This window comes from Anoplopoma fimbria, chromosome 22 (genome assembly GCF_027596085.1).
Source record: "Anoplopoma fimbria isolate UVic2021 breed Golden Eagle Sablefish chromosome 22, Afim_UVic_2022, whole genome shotgun sequence".
Lineage (NCBI taxonomy): Eukaryota > Metazoa > Chordata > Actinopteri > Perciformes > Anoplopomatidae > Anoplopoma > Anoplopoma fimbria.
In genome coordinates, this window is record NC_072470.1 from 6,211,546 (window position 1) to 6,229,019 (window position 17,474).

A 17,474-nucleotide genomic window follows, 5' to 3' on the forward strand; every position below is an offset into this window, starting at 1 on the left:
CATGCTGCATAGATGAGGAGGTGAAGTGTCAATGCCTCCATCTGAACCGTAAATCATCAGCTCATAATTAGAGACCTTTGTATGAGGGCTTCTCTTACTAGTATTTGATAAGGCTGGAATTTGTTCTGTTTGATTAACAATATAGGACTTGTACTATAGGATATTTAATATACTCCTGTGTGATAAAAACTCTGTGTCCTTTGACATTTACTTTTCAACACTAACACAGTGTTGGTTTTCATCTTTTCATGGGATTTAAGTTTTATAAATGTTGCAGTTTAATGTGACTACTGGCAGTTCAATTAGTTGCCTTTGCTCTTGTTGCTCATTTACAGAGGCATTTCATGTTTAATGGGATAAGGTATGATCTTACATTTGTATTAATTAATTATAAAAAAAAAGTTTTTCTCTGTAAATTAGTTTAGTTATTTAGTTATTCATAAGAATTAGATGAGTTGATACTAAGTTTCAGTTGATGTTGAGGTGCCTTGTTTGTGTGATCTTGCATCCTAAATAAATACTGACTTTCAGTGGATGTGAAATACTGTTAAATATATTTACATGTATCCATATTCAACCTGTTATTGTGATTGTATGAATAAAACTTCAGCATTGGTGCCACTACTAAACTAAAAATGAGCAATGACCTCATCATAAAGTCAGATGTGAATATAAGGGGACCCTATGAGAGATGATGGAGAGATATGAAAAGATGGATGTGATGGGTGAACAAGCAAAAAAAAACGCGGTAACTGTGCAGGGCGGTGGGTTTTAGTAGACGTTTGACATGAAGAAGTGTTTTGAGGTGAGGTCCTGCTCTGAGCGTCAGCTAAATTATCTCCAAGTCACGAGCAAGAACCACGCCATCAAATAAGATGGGAATAGAATTGATCCATTCAGTGGCTCCATGGTCCATTTCAGATGTGTAATCAACAGGCGCTGCTAGTAGTGTGTGTGTGTGTGTGTGTGTGTGTGTGTGTGTGTGTGTGTGTGTGTGTGTGTGTGTGTGTGTGTGTGTGTGTGTGTGTGTGTGTGTGTGTGTGTGTGTGTGTGTGAGATTTAATGCTCCTAAAAATACGCTCATGTTGTCTGTCAGACTGAATGAAGCGTAATAGACGTCTTATCAGTGTAGAGTGACAGTATGTGCTGCTACATAGAACGATGTGTGTGTGTGTGTGTGTGTGTGTGTGTGTGTGTGTGTGTGTGTGTGTGTGTGTGTGTGTGTGTGTGTGTGTGTGTGTGTGTGTGTGTGCGTGTGTGTGTGTGTGTGTGTGTGTGTGCGTGTGTGTGTGTGTGTGTGTGTGTGTGTGACTGCTGACAGCACAGTGATGGGACGATAATGCATGTTCTTCATGCTGGAGGCAGACAGAATGATGGACGCGGCTGCTTCTCGCTCTTATCCTGATCATCAGTCCGGTTCGACCGGCTGAGCTGTGACGCTCTGCAGTCTTCACCTAAATACCTACCTGACATCGACGCAGAGGAAAGGTGTGTGGAGGGACGGATGATGTATGAAAGAGGCAAGAAAACTGAGAATCACTTGGTGCCAGATCTCAAAAAACACACTTGAAGGGAAAAAGTTGCCATTAAAAGTTTGACCCACACTTTCAGGATATTTTGCTCTTTGCTACCTCGATCCTTTTTTTAAATAATAAAAAGGTCGGAAGTACAGCTTTTTTAAAGGCAGTACCTTTAATTTACTAACTCGCCGTCTCCTTGGCGTTTCATTTTCAACCTGGATACAGTCAAGCCGAGTTTAATGCCATCACCCCCGCCCCCTTACTCCTCCCGTTGTCCTCCTGTCGTGCTCTTGATCCCTCCATCGCCGTTCGTGTCACTGCTTTTATCTCGTCACCCTAAGCAACCTCTCCATCTTATTGTCCTGCTGCTGCTATCTGCCTCTTTGTCGCTCTGACGAGGGTCAGCAGGTCAGCTGGAGGGCTTGTCATTAGCGGGGAGTGCGCGCGTACATGTGCACACATGTGAAGTGTGTACACAAGATAATAAGCTCCTTTAATGACCGCTGAGAGGATATTTTTGCAGAGAGGGAAAATAAAAGAACAAAGCATTTAAAGGTGGAAAAATATAAATGTAAAAGGAAAGGAAATTAATTATATTATTATATATATTATTAAGTATACTTGAGACTATGGCAAATTACATGTGTGTTTACTTTAAAATGAAAAATGACAACATCCATTAAACATCTAATAAAGACCAGAAGTTTTTTTGTTTTTCACAGTATTTAGTCAATTTTATGCTGCTGTAAACACAAATCACTACTGAGAAAGTGCAGTGACGTCGACCAACACAGACTAAATGAATACAACAAATGTACAATGGAAACATGATAGAAGGTGGGATTTCATACTTTTGTTCTTTTCTTATATCAGACACAAACTGTGAGACTGAATCATGATAAAGATTTGAATATCAGCTAAATATTGATCATGATCCATTTAGAGATTTTCAATATTTAAACCAAGAGAGAGATTTGCCTCAATAACCACAAAAAAAATATCCAGATTACATACAATTTATTATTTAAGTGTTTTTTAGGAGACAGCAGTCCACTCACAGTCCAAACTAATCCAAACCCCAACACACTCAAACTTCACCCACAGAAAGTCAAAGTAGACATCAGAGGAAATATTTATTTTAATGCTATTATCACAGCTCATTTCATGGAGGAGAAACAATAAGTATTTAGCAGTAAAAGTGGAATGAAATAGTAAAGAAAAAACACTCCTTAGATATAAAATGCCATATAAATGTAGATATTTGTAGTTTGTGTTTTTTCCTGACACATGGAGTAACACCACCAGGCTTTTCCTCTTTTCTGTTCCCTTCTATGCTGACCAGTTGCTGTCTCTCTGTGCTTTATCTACGTCGGCCCAACAATAGGAATCAATAGGAAACTGCTGATGTAGTAAACAAACTGCATCCAGAGCCGTCCACCAGCCCCCCATTTTACCATCTACTCCTCCCTGGGTTAATAATGTAGATTAATGTCTGCAGTGAGTCTGTACCATGTTAAAAATATAAAAAAAACTATTTACAGATATGAATTTTATTATTGAAATGACGTTAAAGTACACTGGAAGAGAGAAAGAGAGTGTGTTGGTGTGTGTGCTGAACTCTCGCTGGGTATTGACTGTGTCGCTCTTCTGTGTGTGTGTGTGTGTGTGTGTGTGTGTGTGTGTGTGTGTGTGTGTGTGTGTGTGTGTGTGTGTGTGTGTGTGTGTGTGTGTGTGTGTGTGTGTGTGTGTGTGTGTGATGAGCTCATTGTGCTGGCGGGTAATGAGAGCTGCCTGGCGTGTGCTGCTACCATCGCTGGGCCTGTTTGTTTAGGTGCTGCTGTTCTGCGTGTGTGTGTATTTGCATACATGTGTACACATGTGTGTTTGGATGCCACCATTTGTTCAGCTTTCTCAAGGTTGCCTCATCGCAGCCAGGAGACAAGTATAATAGTGGTGTGTGTGTCTGTGTGTGTGTGTGTGTGTGTGTGTGTGTGTGTGTGTGTGTGTGTGTGCGTGTGCGTGTGTGTTTGCCTCGGGGAATAGAATCTAGAGTAAACACAACTGTCCGTCTCTTTCCCAGGTGGAGTTGGATGAATGAAAGGGCCGACAGTGATATTGACGTGCTAATCCACTGCTCATGTAAATGTGAGTGTGTGTGTGTTGCTCTAAAACATGGAAGCAAAGGGGCACAGGGTTTGAGGAGCGTCTTGTAAACGCTGTTCTTTATTTCACCAGCAACAGTTGTCAGTTTATCTAATTAGAGATCCACTAATAAGAGTTTTATTCAATTGAAGCTGCCATTTACTGACATTTTAGGTGTGTTCCTAAAGGCCCATGTTTATCAGGAAATTAGATTTGCAACATAACTGGTCAAGCAGCTGTTGAATAAGGGATATTTATTACAGACCTTATCCTTCCTTATTCTATCGTTAATTTAACTATTTATTAAACTGTATTGATTTAATGTCACCTAAAATAAGGATCCCTCCCTATGTAACTTGTTAAAGCATAGATGATATATTTTTTTTATAAATGAAAACTCAAACTCATAAACAATAAAATGCTGCTGTTACACAATGTTTATTATTATCTTGTCCCTTGTGATCACAGTGACACTTTTCCACTTTAAGTTGAATTTAATGCTTTGAATCGCACACATAATTATAAAGTCCATGAAAAAAAAAATGAAAAAAATATTGTGGACCTGAGAATAACTATAGTCTGTTGTATGTCAAAGTTGCTTTTGTCCGTTGAACAATTTGGCAGTTTTAAGCTGAAAGCAGCAGGTCAAAGTTGAAGTAGGAAGTCGGCGTGTAAACTGTGATGGATGTAACCTGTCTGACTGCTTGTCAGAAATGTGTTTTTAGTCATTTTGCTGTGTTCCAAAAGTTTATCAGTTAACTTTGTGAGTACTGTGTTGACATTACTTACATAGATTACTGTGGAAAAAAAGGACCCAAGTTGTAATAAACTGGAATTCATTGGTTGTGCATGTACAGTAGTTTATTCAAATGTATGCACAGACACAGTAATTGTTTATAGGGTATGCTAGGGTGTTAGCATGTAGCACTGAAACCAATTATCTGTTTTTGGTACATTTTCTTCTCTTTGGACAATCTATCAAAGTCTAATGGGGTAAACTGGGACACTAGAGAGAGAGAGAGAGAGAGAGAGAGAGACATGATGCATCGAGCTGCTGTGATAACGTCTCTCTCTCTCTCAGTCTTTCTGTCTCTCTGTCGCTCTAAAAAGAATGGGATAAAGGGCCTTTTCTCCATTCCACATGCCAGGCAACTCCCAGCGGCCTCTTTGTTGACACAGCCGCCACAATGGGAACTAAAGGCCTCCCAACGCCTCCCATTATGAGCCTAACCCAGGGCCCAGTGGCTGCGCTGCAGGGTTATCCAGTGCGGGACAGCCAGCAATGGCCAAAGCCCCCTTGAATATTAGCCTGGATATATAAGACTACCCCCCCCCCCCCCCCCCCCCGTCCATCCCCCGCTGCATTGTTCAGCGTTATTCTGCTCCAACAATGGAACATCACACTTTGGAAGTAATTTTCAAAAAGGGGAAGCCAATCAAAAATAATGGCACTTATTGTTTCTCTTTTGACACACATTGCTGAGCGGCCTGCCCCTCCCTCGTCTGTGGGTTTCTCTGCCTGTGTAGCCCTAAACCCCGGGGTTCATTCACGTCTATTATACGGGCAAATTAAATAAAAACCTGGTATGGGTCGGAGGGGAGCGGAGAGCCACGCTGGCCGTCGGCGGTGGTGTAGGAAAGACTCTGGGATGGGAGGAATGCTGTAAAGGGGAAAGCCTGAGGAGTAGATAGAAGGGGGAGAGTTTGAGGAAAGCAGGATGGAGGGAAGTTATGAAGAAGACATGGCTTCTGAGGGAAGGGACAACGGTTCTTATTACAGCAAGTCATCAGGTAGGGTTTGCTGCTGTCGATGGAAGCAGTGAGTTTTGCACTGAAGTTGTGAAGCTATGGAACCATCTCTGTCACTGCTAGGCCAAAACGGTGAGCATCCTGTTGGAAAGTGTTTGGGAACAACAAGAACTTATGAAGAGTGATGGGAGTTGTACGCTTGGCATCCACTTATTTCTCCTCAATGCTCTATGCGTCGTTTGTCCTGCAATGCTCCAACAAGAGGGAAAAGTAAAAGAGTGTAGAAATGACAGAACTCGTCTCATCCTGGACGGACTGATTGATGGATTTATCTCCTGCTTTCTCCCGTGGACAGACGGATGCCTGGTAAAAGGAGGGAAGGTACGTTGATACTTATCAAAGAGGGGAGGGCCCTTCGAGGCGTGAAGGTGTGTGTTAGACAGGTGCTTGAGGGTCATTGGCTACTGATTCGTGTGCAACCTAAAGCTGAAACAATTTCATCTCAGTAACTGTTAGCTGCTGCTGTTAAAGTGGTTATTGGGTGAGAGTGACACAGAGCAATTGCTCTCACTGCATGTGCACAGAAACTATAAAAAGGCTTCTACGTCATCTGAGTATTGGTGGAAAGAAATAATAAGACAATTGCATCCACTTGTAGCACCTGCACAGAGCGACTGTACAACTTGAGTCTGCAGCTAAAAACTGTTCTGAGGAGTCCCTGCATGACTTTGTGTTTTGATCTATTAGCTGGTCCGGTTTGGTTGCGCGAGCTTTCGTGACTCTGATTACATGTTTCTCTCATCCTGATTTGATCCACATGACTATGCATGAATAGTTATTCTGGTTTCCGTGGAGATTATTAACTTCAGAAGCATTTTGATCCTGACAAGACTGCAACGCTTTCAGTCTATCTAGTAAGCAGTGGTTTGTTGAATCGCATGTCAAAAGACGTCTACACTTGGTTCCCAATTTTTTTTCTTGTGACCCTTGAAAGACCCTTGAAAGCCAATCCTACCCCGTGAAAAGTTACACGTTTATGAGCTGTGAGCAGCTCAGTTACAGATGTCAGATCGCTTCATTTTAAGAGGTAAAACTCTCTTTTTGTATTTGTGTAAAAGTCAGAAAAAAAGTAAACACAATTTTGTGCAGCAAAAATTCTCTTTTCTCCTCTTTCCTATCTTGTTTGTCATGTTGTGATCCCTCAGATTAATCATGTGACCAGACCCACAGGTTGGGAAACACTGATCTAGACGTCCTTTGTTTCAACCACATTTCAGACCACATTTAGACACATAGCAGCTCCTGAATACAGTCCTGTATATTGTCTCTGAAATGCTTTTGAAAGAACAATAGTATGTATTGTAAACTAGGGAAAAAGCAAACAAAAAAAGCCCAATATTTCCAGCTTAAGGTAATGAAAAGAAAGAAGGATACAGTAGGTAGGCTGACGAGAACAGTGCAGCTGTAGGATTGAGAGGAAAAAAAGATGGAGTAGAAGAGAGGAAGGTGAGGGGCAGGAGTGGAAAGAAAGGAAGAAGAAAAGGTTGTCGAGGGAGGGGAGGAAAGGGCAGGTGGAGGAGAGCTGCTCTTTGGGGTCTTTGAAAGCAGCAGGTCTGACTGGGAGCTTGACCCCATTTAGGATGAGCCAGAGACATGGGGGAGAAGTGTGAGTGAGAGAGAGAGAGAGAGAGAGACTCCTCAGCGCTGCACTTAAAGGCCCTCCCCAGGAAGTCCTCATTCTTCCCAGAGCCCGACACCCCCCACCGACAGCAGAGAAAATGGAGGAAAAAGCCCTCATTTAGGATGAGTGGAGGAGAGGACCCCCGTCTTCCTCTGAGGGGGGTCCCGAGATCAAAACTTTCCCTCAGCGGGACGGAGAGAAATGTCAGCAAGAAGGAAAGGTTTAGTGTCTTTTATCATTTGATTCGGATATTGATTTGTGCGCGCAAAGCTTGTAATAAACCCATTTGACCTTTTCTGCATTTTGTAATGCTGAATTTAAAATCGATTCATCTGTTGTTTATTGTATCTGATTTACATAATCTATATTAAAAATAAATAAAAACACAAGTAGGACAAGTAAAAAATAACAGAGTATCCTTAAGTAGACCACATATTGTACAAATCAATGAGAGGAAGGTCATTTATATTCAATTTTCTGCTTTTCTTTTATACTTCTGCACCTGTCAGTTTTTTTTTTTTTTTTTACCTTTAATGGCTTTTTATGTGTTTATTAACAGCTTGGTTGCTAGTTACTAGATTTATTTTGTAGATTTAGATTTAACTAGATTTAACTAGTATAAATTAGTTAAAATGTGCCATCATTCCTATTAGTTATGGTGAACAAAGATAAATGGGGATATTATTCAGGTAACAGGCATCTTATTTTTAGCTGGCTCATTCTTAAAATGTTAAAATGACAAACTTCACCTTTAGATTGTATATTAACATTAATTCCATCAAGACTAAAATCTAACTTTTGGCTGCTCGCCTGTTAATTTCTCTCTGTTTTAGTGAAAACAGATCTGAATCCGACTCTTGGAGTTTTACTTATTTATTAAATCAGTTTAGTTTGAGTGTATTGGTCCTTATTGTGTTCCCATTTCAATAAGCACTGCTTACGTAAATGCATTATATGTGTGTTTACAAAACTGTTGATGTGGATAGAAGCAACAGAAAGCATATTTTATGAATAACCTTTTTAAGAAAGGTTATTTTCTTTCAGAGATAGTTCAAGGTTCTGTTTGGCAAATGGTCATGTAGTTGTGAAATGGATCAGTAGTGTTCAGTAGTATTGAATCATCACATCTGTGCAATGAAGTTTTGTTATATTGTGTAGTCATTAAGATTGTTTATACATGAGTATTTTTCTCAAATCTATCCTAAGAATACTTCAAATAGATTCACCATTTTTTGTCTGATCCCCACATGAGCAGTGTTTTTACAGTTTTGCTTGCTGCAATCATTCCTGCTGTTCACTCTGGACATTGAAAGATCTCTTCATGTGTACTTGATGGGCCACAAAATCCACAGTCCTTATTTCATTCATTATTGAGTTTTTGTCTGAAGTTTATATGAAGCTTCAGCGGTATAAATGTCCTCTCTGTGTATCGTTTCCCTCCACTACAGCTTAACATGGAAAACACCGTTCATATGAGCTTAAAGACTTGAAACAATGTGAACGTGCCCTTTAACATGTCAGTACAGCCAGGACATTAAGGAAACACACAGGTCGGCTTAGTTAGAGAGTCTGTGTGACTGTGTTTCATCTCTGCCTCAGCTCACAGAACTTTCTGCCCGTAAGAATCATTTTCAGATGTGTCAGCCATGATGATGGTGGTGCTGCTGGTGATGGTGGGGGTTGGTTGGGATTTGCTATTCCCACACATGCACACACACACACACACACACACACACACACACACACACACACACACACACACACACACACACACACACACACACACACACACACACACACAAACACAAACAGACGGAGGTGTCAGCCCAGCATGTTGAACCTAGTTGACTGTCAGCTGTTTTCCTTGCTGTTGTGCAACATTGGCAGAATGGTAGGTGTGTGTGTGTGTGTGTGTGTGTGTGTGTGTGTGTGTGTGTGTGTGTGTGTGTGTGTGTGTGTGTGTGTGTGTGTGTGTGTGTGTGTGTGTGTGTGTGTGTGTGTGCGTGCGTGTGTTTGGGAGACATGCAAACATTACTTAAATAATCATAAAACCAAGTTGAAGTTGCACTTGCAGTCCATCTGTCTTTGTGCCTCTGATGGTCTTTTTTGTTGATTTTGTAAGAAAAGTGCTGAATGTTTTGTTATGAGTAGGATCTTAATAGTAGACTGAATTTTATTCAACATTTGGTCCTCAATAGATAATTTAAATGAGAGGCAGTTCTATATTGAACTATTCACAGGTGTTTTTCTAATAACTTCATGTTTGTCAAGTGGACAAAAACCAGAGCACAGGAAGTTGTTTGTTTCTTTAGTTGAACTTCCTCCACCTCTTGAGTCAGACTGAGTTTTGTGTTGTTTCTTGTTTTCTACCGGTTTGCACTTTTGGATTGTGAAAATTGAGTGAATTGAGGATTTTAGCCTTTCTTTCATTTGCATCTGAGTTTATTTAAAACCTTTCCTTTTGTTGTACACAGCACTGGAAAACATGAGCAGAGAAATAGAAGTATCAAAAATAAAAGTAGTTATTGCATAGGATTATTCTTTTACGAAATGTCGACACAAATATTTCTTTAATTAATAGCAATTGGGACTCCGGTCTATCAGATTCAAAGAAGGAAACAGTGTGATGTTTGGGTGTTTGGTCAACACAATGTTCACTTGCTTCCTGTTTCTGTCGACCGTTCATTCATGCAAACGTTGGTTTCTTTTACACTGACCACGCTTTCTCTCTGTTGTAACCAAACCGTGACCTTAGAGGTGTCGGATCAGAGAGCGGTTTTATTTTGGCCACAGTGATCTGTAGGGCTTGTTGTGGAGGGCAGTTAGAAATCATTTATAATGTTGTTTAATTCAGAGGACTCGTTCTAAAGAAAAGTTTACCGTGGAGTTTCATGTGACTGCATCTTGCCTCATCTGCACTTTGCCAATCTTCAGGAATACAAACTCAAGTTGCATTTCTATTAACATGTAGTTTGAGTTTAAAACCAACTGTGTTTGGTTGTTTAAACTTCAACTAAACAGATTATTTTTATGTAAACCTCTATAAAGTAACTATCTGTTGGATTCATGTGCTGGAGTTCATGTACTTGTTATGTGTGTGTGCGTTTGCATTAGCCAGACAGGTTGGACTGATGCTGATCACTTTTGATGTGTTCATTGTGTGTGTGTGTGTGTGTGTGTGTGTGTGTGTGTGTGTGTGTGTGTGTGTGTGTGTGTGTGTGTGTGTGTGTGTGTGTGTGTGTGTGTGTGTGTGTGTGTGTGTGTGTGTGTGTGTGTGTGCATTGGCTGGGACAGACTCTGCTCTCTCAGAGGGGCTATCATTGCTGGTAATCCTCTTCATGGTCGACTAATCTGTTTTCACAGGGGTCACTCCATCCCCTGTCCTCCCTCCCTCCTCTCTCTGCCTCACCTCCCTCTCTTTTTTCTTTTCTCCACTCCTCAGTGGGGTTCCTCCTTCTCTCCTTACCTCGTCCTGCAAAGGTCACTTCTTCATTCTTCCCTCCTATTCACCATGTTTCCCTTCGTCCTTCCTTCCCCTCCCTCTCTTGCTGCCCTTCTCCCTTTAAAACCACTAATCTTATTACACAGCGAATCAAAGCTTTTCATGTTTACCTCCCGTCCCATCTGAAAATCAAACTTATAATGAGATCTTAGGGATCCTCCTCCTGCAGTTCTATCCTCCTCACACCGTCTCTACATCTCCCCCTATCCTCTATCACCTGTGATAATTTGACGATGTGAAGCTGGGAAATATGCTCATTCACTGTGTTTCAGAGAGTGAGAAGAGAGGAGATGTGGATTTCTTGTCTGTAGGATTCAGGACATGGATAGCCTAGCTTAGCATAAAGACTGGAAGCAGGGGGAAAAGGTAGCTTGGCTCTGTCCAAAGAATAAAAACATATTTACAGTTAGCTACCAACAGCTCTAAAGCCGACTAATTTATATGATGTATCCCAGTTGTTTAGCCTATACCCGAACACACATGTAAAATAAACAATTTGTAGTATTTTTACTGTAACTATTTATTCAGTAACAACAGTTAGAGCACCAGTCAGCAATTTTAGGAATGCAAAAAATACACTTTTCAAATAATATTGGTTCAAAATGTATTCAGAAAATTTTCTAAATTTACTACAGAGAGAAAGAATTGAGTTTCTATGATAGATTAGCACATTTTCCCTTCACCCAGTCTCAATGCTAAGCGAAGCTAACCAAGTCAAGACTGCAGCTCTGACTTATATCAATCTTTTAATCTCACTCTTCAATAAAACTCTCCAATATGTTGAAGCCATATTTCAGAATTGACATCATCAACAAATTGATGTATCAGCTCACTCCTCCTTCCTCCGTCTTGTCCTCTCCTCTTGTATCCTTATATCCAATCATCTCCTCATCCTTTTCAACCCTTCAGCTTACCTCTGCTCTCACCACTAACAAAACCACAATCAGATTTTTTCCCACACACACACACACACACACACACACACACACACACACACACACACACACACACACACACACACACACACACACACACACACACACACACGTAAACAGACGAACTCAAACACGTGGTCTAATCATATTTCTTCCTATCTAGAAGCAATCAGTGATAGTGTTGGCTGCTCCGGAGCGCCTTGACAATACTGGCAGAGAGGGAGGCTGCTCATGCTCTAATTAAATTAAATGTGTGTGTGTGTGTGTGTGTGTGTGTGTGTGTGTGTGTGTGTGTGTGTGTGTGTGTGTGTGTGTGTGTGTGTGTGTGTGTGTGTGTGTGTGTGTGTGTGTGTGTGTGTGTGTGTGTGTACAAATAAAATGTAGCTGCTGCATCAAGACTGCTTGACCTGCCTGTAGCAGATGGAGGAATGATGTGAAACAGGTTTGATGTGAAGAGCTAAGCTTAAAGTATTTAAAGGTCAAAGCAGGATGTTGAACAGCCATGCTTGACATTAACATATCCATTTTTCTGTTTTAGCACATCTTAGAGTCCTGTCTTCTCCCTGAAAATCCTGCTCATATATTTCATTTCATTGTTTGTTCAGTTGGGACTGCAAAACAGGAAGTTTCTAGGAAAGACACAACAAAATCCAAAAAAGCTAACATCCTAAACCTTCTCATTCAGTCTCACCTCTGCAGTAAAGAATAATCCCTCGGTAGACAAGGCAGGGCTATATTAATTAGACATCACATTTCAGAAAATGTTAACGTTAATACTGGAAAAAAACAAAAAAGTCTTATGCAAACATTTTTTCCTTGCTTTCTACAAAATCTGTGCCTGATAACTATAGTATGGTAGAGGTAACAATAGAAAAAGGCAAACTACCACCATAGCTATGTGCCAGCAAAGACAGTGAAGATATCGCCTGCAAGATACTTTGGCTAACATGGACATAAACAAAGCAGGATTTAAAAAGTGTCTTCTCAAATGTTTCATAAGAAAGAAAACTCATTCATCACTTTAATAAGACCATGATAATCTTATGCGTATCGGTGCGAAACACTGAATGTAGACATACCTTTTGTTTGTTTACGATAAAAATCATGTTGTCTTTTTACATCACGTACACAATTGCGTTCAGGTTACAACAATTAGCTGAAATTATCGATTTCATTTAACAACACCGCAGTTAATGTGGAAGTGATATAAAAAATATAATTTGTTTTATGTGTGTACTTATCCTGTTGGTCCCTTAACAACTTTGAGAACTCCTGCTAATATATGTCATAACAAATGTCATACTGTAGTCGAGTATGCCTGTCATTCTCTTCCTTTCACTAAACCAAGTTCTGGAATGGAGCAGGATAGACTCATGTTGGACAACAGATGAAATACCTGTTAAACAGTTGTATATGTTTTGCAACTCTCTCTGTTTTCTTCTCAGACTGCTGAATGAAGGACCTGGAGGAGACGAGAACTGGAGCGGAAGGAACAAACATTTGGTAAGTAATCAATTCATTTGATGCATCCTAACCTCGCTCCTGTTTCTGTTGTAGTCAAAGTTGCTGCAGTAGTAGTAGTTGTAAGTAACTGTTTTAGCAATAGCATGTCTTAGCATAAAAAGATAAAACATATCATAGTATAGTATGTCATGAAAAAGTAAAAAAAAAAGTATTTTTATATATAGTAAAGTATTTCGATTGTACATCAGAAATGTAATAATAAGATCAATGTATAGTATTCCCTAAAAAGTCATTATATAATGTCAAAAAAAAATACCATAGCATGATGTGCCATAAACAATATCATAGTGTAGTTTGCCATAAAAATTCATAGTAAATAATTCCATTAAAATGTTATTAAAACATATTAAAACATCTAGATATGGTGTAGTGTGTCATAAATACTATGTCAAAATATAGAAAAAAGTCAGTTTAGTATATCAAAAGTTTTAGTTTAGTATTCCATAAAAAAAGTCATCAATTGTCCCGTGTCATGTCGAATTTCATAGAAATGACAAATACCTTAGTATAGTATGCAATACAAATATCAATAATTAATCCTAAAAAAGTATTTCATGTCAGGGTATAGTATGTCAAAAATGGCACAGTTTGGTATATCAACAAAAATATTACATTGTAGTTTGCTATAAAAATATCATTGTATAGTTCATAGATAGTTCAGTCAAAATTACATAAGGTTTTTTAAATAAAAGTTTGTCATAAAAGGTCCTAATATAGTTTTCACTCAGTCATCAAAACTTTGAGAACCCTTGTTGTATTTGTTATTGTAGTAGTATTCATATTCATACATGTATGTAAATGTGATGCAAATTCTAATGTTGTCCTTTTCTTCTTTTCTCCTCAGATGAGGGCAGAGTTTCCAGACCTGACCTGAAGAAGAAGAAGACGACGACGGAGTTCCTTTTCTTCTTCATCCTCCCCCTCTTCTTCCACCCTGCGGTTACTCTGAGAGTCTAAAAGAATGAGGGGGGTGGTTCAAATTTTTTTATTTTTGTGTGCAGCTAAATTTTTAATAAAAAAAAAATAGCATAACCCTTTCCGCTTATTTGCATTTATTTGTCATAACCCTCTCCGTTTATTTCTCTGGAGACCGGGGAGGAGACTCACTGCTCAAACTCCCTCCTGCACTGGATTGATGTCCTCACTAGGGTGAGAATCGAACCCGGCTCGACGGCGTACAAACCGGGCAGAGCGTAACCACGCCATCACCTCTCGCACACTTTGAGATGTTCGTTTCGTATATTTGACTTCGTCATTTGGGAGTTGGACCTTAAAATTCATTGCCACACATAAGAATTGAACCCATAACCTCCTGTCTTCTAAGCAGTCGTCCATCTCCACGAGCTATCTGCTCTGACACTTGACTCTGTTTCTTTGCATATTTCACCTCCTCATTCTGGGAATTACACCTAAAACTCACTGCACCAAATAGGGATTGAACCCATAACCTCCTGTCTCCTAAGCAGTCGCCCATCTCCTGGAGCTATCTGCTCTGACACTTGACTCTGTTTCTTTGCATATTTCACCTCCTCATTCTGGGAATTACACCTAAAACTCACTGCACCAAATAGGGATTGAACCCATAACCTCCTGTCTCCTAAGCAGTCGCCCATCTCCTGGAGCTATCTGCTCTGACACTTGACTCTGTTTCTTTGCATATTTCACCTCCTCATTCTGGGTGTTAGACCTAAAATTCATTGCACCAAATAGGGATTGAACCCACAACCTCTAGTCTCCAAACCAGTGGTCTATCATCTTGAGCTATCTCATTTCTCACACATCGTAGAGTTTTTTAATATATTTGCCTACTTTTGGGTGTCAGACCTCAAACTTTAATGCATCACCGAAGGTTTAAACTCATGACCTCCAGTCACCTTTCACCAGGATCACTTAAATCAAATCAAACGCTTTCCTACAATATTTCACTCCCTCATCTTGGCTGTTGGATCTTAAAAATTGGCCGCGCCGCAGGATGGATCTCACGACCTCCAGACTCCTGAGCAGTCCTCTATCACCGTGAGCTATCTGATCCGACACGCTGACCTGCTGCAGCTCCACATGTTGTTCTGCAAAAACAAATTGTCACTCTTCACTATAAGGCTGCTTCACTTTAGTTCTTATAGTCTGTTGAGGAAACAGACTTCATTAAACAGAGTTGGGGTTTGATCCTTTCACCTCACGTCGTATCAGCACGTCCACTTTTGGTGTGGATCCTTAAAAATCTCTGCGCCAAATGAGGAACGAGCTCACGACCTCAGCTCTTCACAGCAGTCTGCTAACTCACTGAGCTATTTGGTCACGCCGCCTTCACTCCACTCAAACACATCAAACCTCTGGAAGAACCAAGCAACTACGACACTTTTCAACAATAAAAGGTTGTTCTGCTCATTTCAGATATAAAATAAACGTCCCGTTAGCATCATGAAGCTCCTTCAGTTCTGTTGAGGAAACAGACTGGACCTTCCTAAACCAGACTCTGGATTTGAACCTTTCACCTCATAAAGACAAGCTTCAGTCTCTACCGGCTCCTCATCCTGGTGAGCTATCCCTGAGGGTGACCGCCGGCTGTTTGTTCTGAGGTTTGTTCTCCTCACTGCTGAGGAGAAAACTCTGAGAGTCTGAAGACTGAGGTTGACTCGACAGGAGAGTCGGGATTGATCCTTTCACCTCAGACTTTCAGCCATCAGCCTATCAACCCCGACCGTGTTGAGATCATGTCCATTTTATTCTGCTGTTGTTTTTGGTTTAATCTGCTGTTTTCTTTTTTTCTGAAATGCACTTTGTAACCTTGTTAAGAAAAATGCTTTATAGATAAAGTTATTTTTATTGCTGCATCCTGAGTTCCTCATTGACATCAGGAGAGCAGAAACTCAACACATCTTCTGTCACAGGATGAAAACACATCTGTTCTGAATGCACTTTGAATTTTAAATCAAATATTATAAAACAAAATTCTTGCTAAATTCACTAATTTGATTTATTTTGTTTTTGGATTTGTTTTGGACCAATCCAGCAGCTGTTGAATTGAAATTGTTATTCAGAGAATAAATAACATGTTTCATAGTTTTGTTTAAGCACAGTGATAGCTTAAAGCTGGACTTTTGCATTGTCACCAGCACTTTCACTGTGGATGAGAAGTTCTCAGTTTTATCTTGATTCAATCTTGACCACTTGAGGTGAAAGCATCAAACCCCGGCTCTGGTTCAAGAAGGACCGTTCTGTTTCCTCAAAAGAGTTGAAACACTAAAATCAACAATAAAACAAACAAAACTGTATCATGCAAGTAAATCAACTTCAGCAAATACAATAAGAGAGAGAAAGATTAGTTTTACAATATTTGATTTAAAATTCAAAGTGCATTCAGAACAGATGTGTTTTCATCCTGTGACAGAAGATGTGTTGAGTTTCTGCTCTCCTGATGTCAATGAGGAACTCAGAGTTTTCTCCTCAGCAGTGAGGAGAACAAACCTCAGAACAAACAGCCGGCGGTCACCCTCAGGGATAGCTCACCAGGATGAGGAGCCGGTAGAGACTGATGCTTGTCTTTATGAGGTGAAAGGTTCAAATCCAGAGTCTGGTTTAGGAAGGTCCAGTCTGTTTCCTCAACAGAACTGAAGGAGCTTCATGATGCTAACGGGACGTTTATTTTATATCTGAAATGAGCAGAACAACCTTTTATTGTTGAAAAGTGTCGTAGTTGCTTGGTTCTTCCAGAGGTTTGATGTGTTTGAGTGGAGTGAAGGCGGCGTGACCAAATAGCTCAGTGAGTTAGCAGACTGCTGTGAAGAGCTGAGGTCGTGAGCTCGTTCCTCATTTGGCGCAGAGATTTTTAAGGATCCACACCCAAAGTGGACGTGCTGATAACCCCAACTCTGTTTAATGAAGTCTGTTTCCTCAACAGACTATAAGAACTAAAGTGAAGCAGCCTTATAGTGAAGAGTGACAATTTGTTTTTGCAGAACAACATGTGGAGCTGCAGCAGGTCAGCGTGTCGGATCAGATAGCTCACGGTGATAGAGGACTGCTCAGGAGTCTGGAGGTCGTGAGATCCATCCTGCGGCGCGGCCAATTTTTAAGATCCAACAGCCAAGATGAGGGAGTGAAATATTGTAGGAAAGCGTTTGATTTGATTTAAGTGATCCTGGTGAAAGGTGACTGGAGGTCATGAGTTTAAACCTTCGGTGATGCATTAAAGTTTGAGGTCTGACACCCAAAAGTAGGCAAATATATTAAAAAACTCTAAGATGTGTGAGAAATGAGATAGCTCAAGATGATAGACCACTGGTTTGGAGACTAGAGGTTGTGGGTTCAATCCCTATTTGGTGCAATGAATTTTAGGTCTAACACCCAGAATGAGGAGGTGAAATATGCAAAGAAACAGAGTCAAGTGTCAGAGCAGATAGCTCCAGGAGATGGACGAC

At 40.2% G+C, this 17,474-nt stretch overlaps 1 long non-coding RNA gene across 1 annotated transcript in view; it reads left to right on the top strand.

Annotated features, from left to right (window-relative positions):
* LOC129111587 (uncharacterized) overlaps nt 1-13,946 on the top strand; it is a 66,542-nt gene extending 52,596 nt beyond the window's left edge. Inside the window, exons 4-5 of the long non-coding RNA XR_008532336.1 lie at nt 12,975-13,032; nt 13,898-13,946. This is a non-coding gene — a long non-coding RNA (uncharacterized LOC129111587). The remainder of the gene's footprint in view (nt 1-12,974; nt 13,033-13,897) is intronic.
* The last annotated feature ends 3,528 nt before the right edge of the window (nt 13,947-17,474 follow it).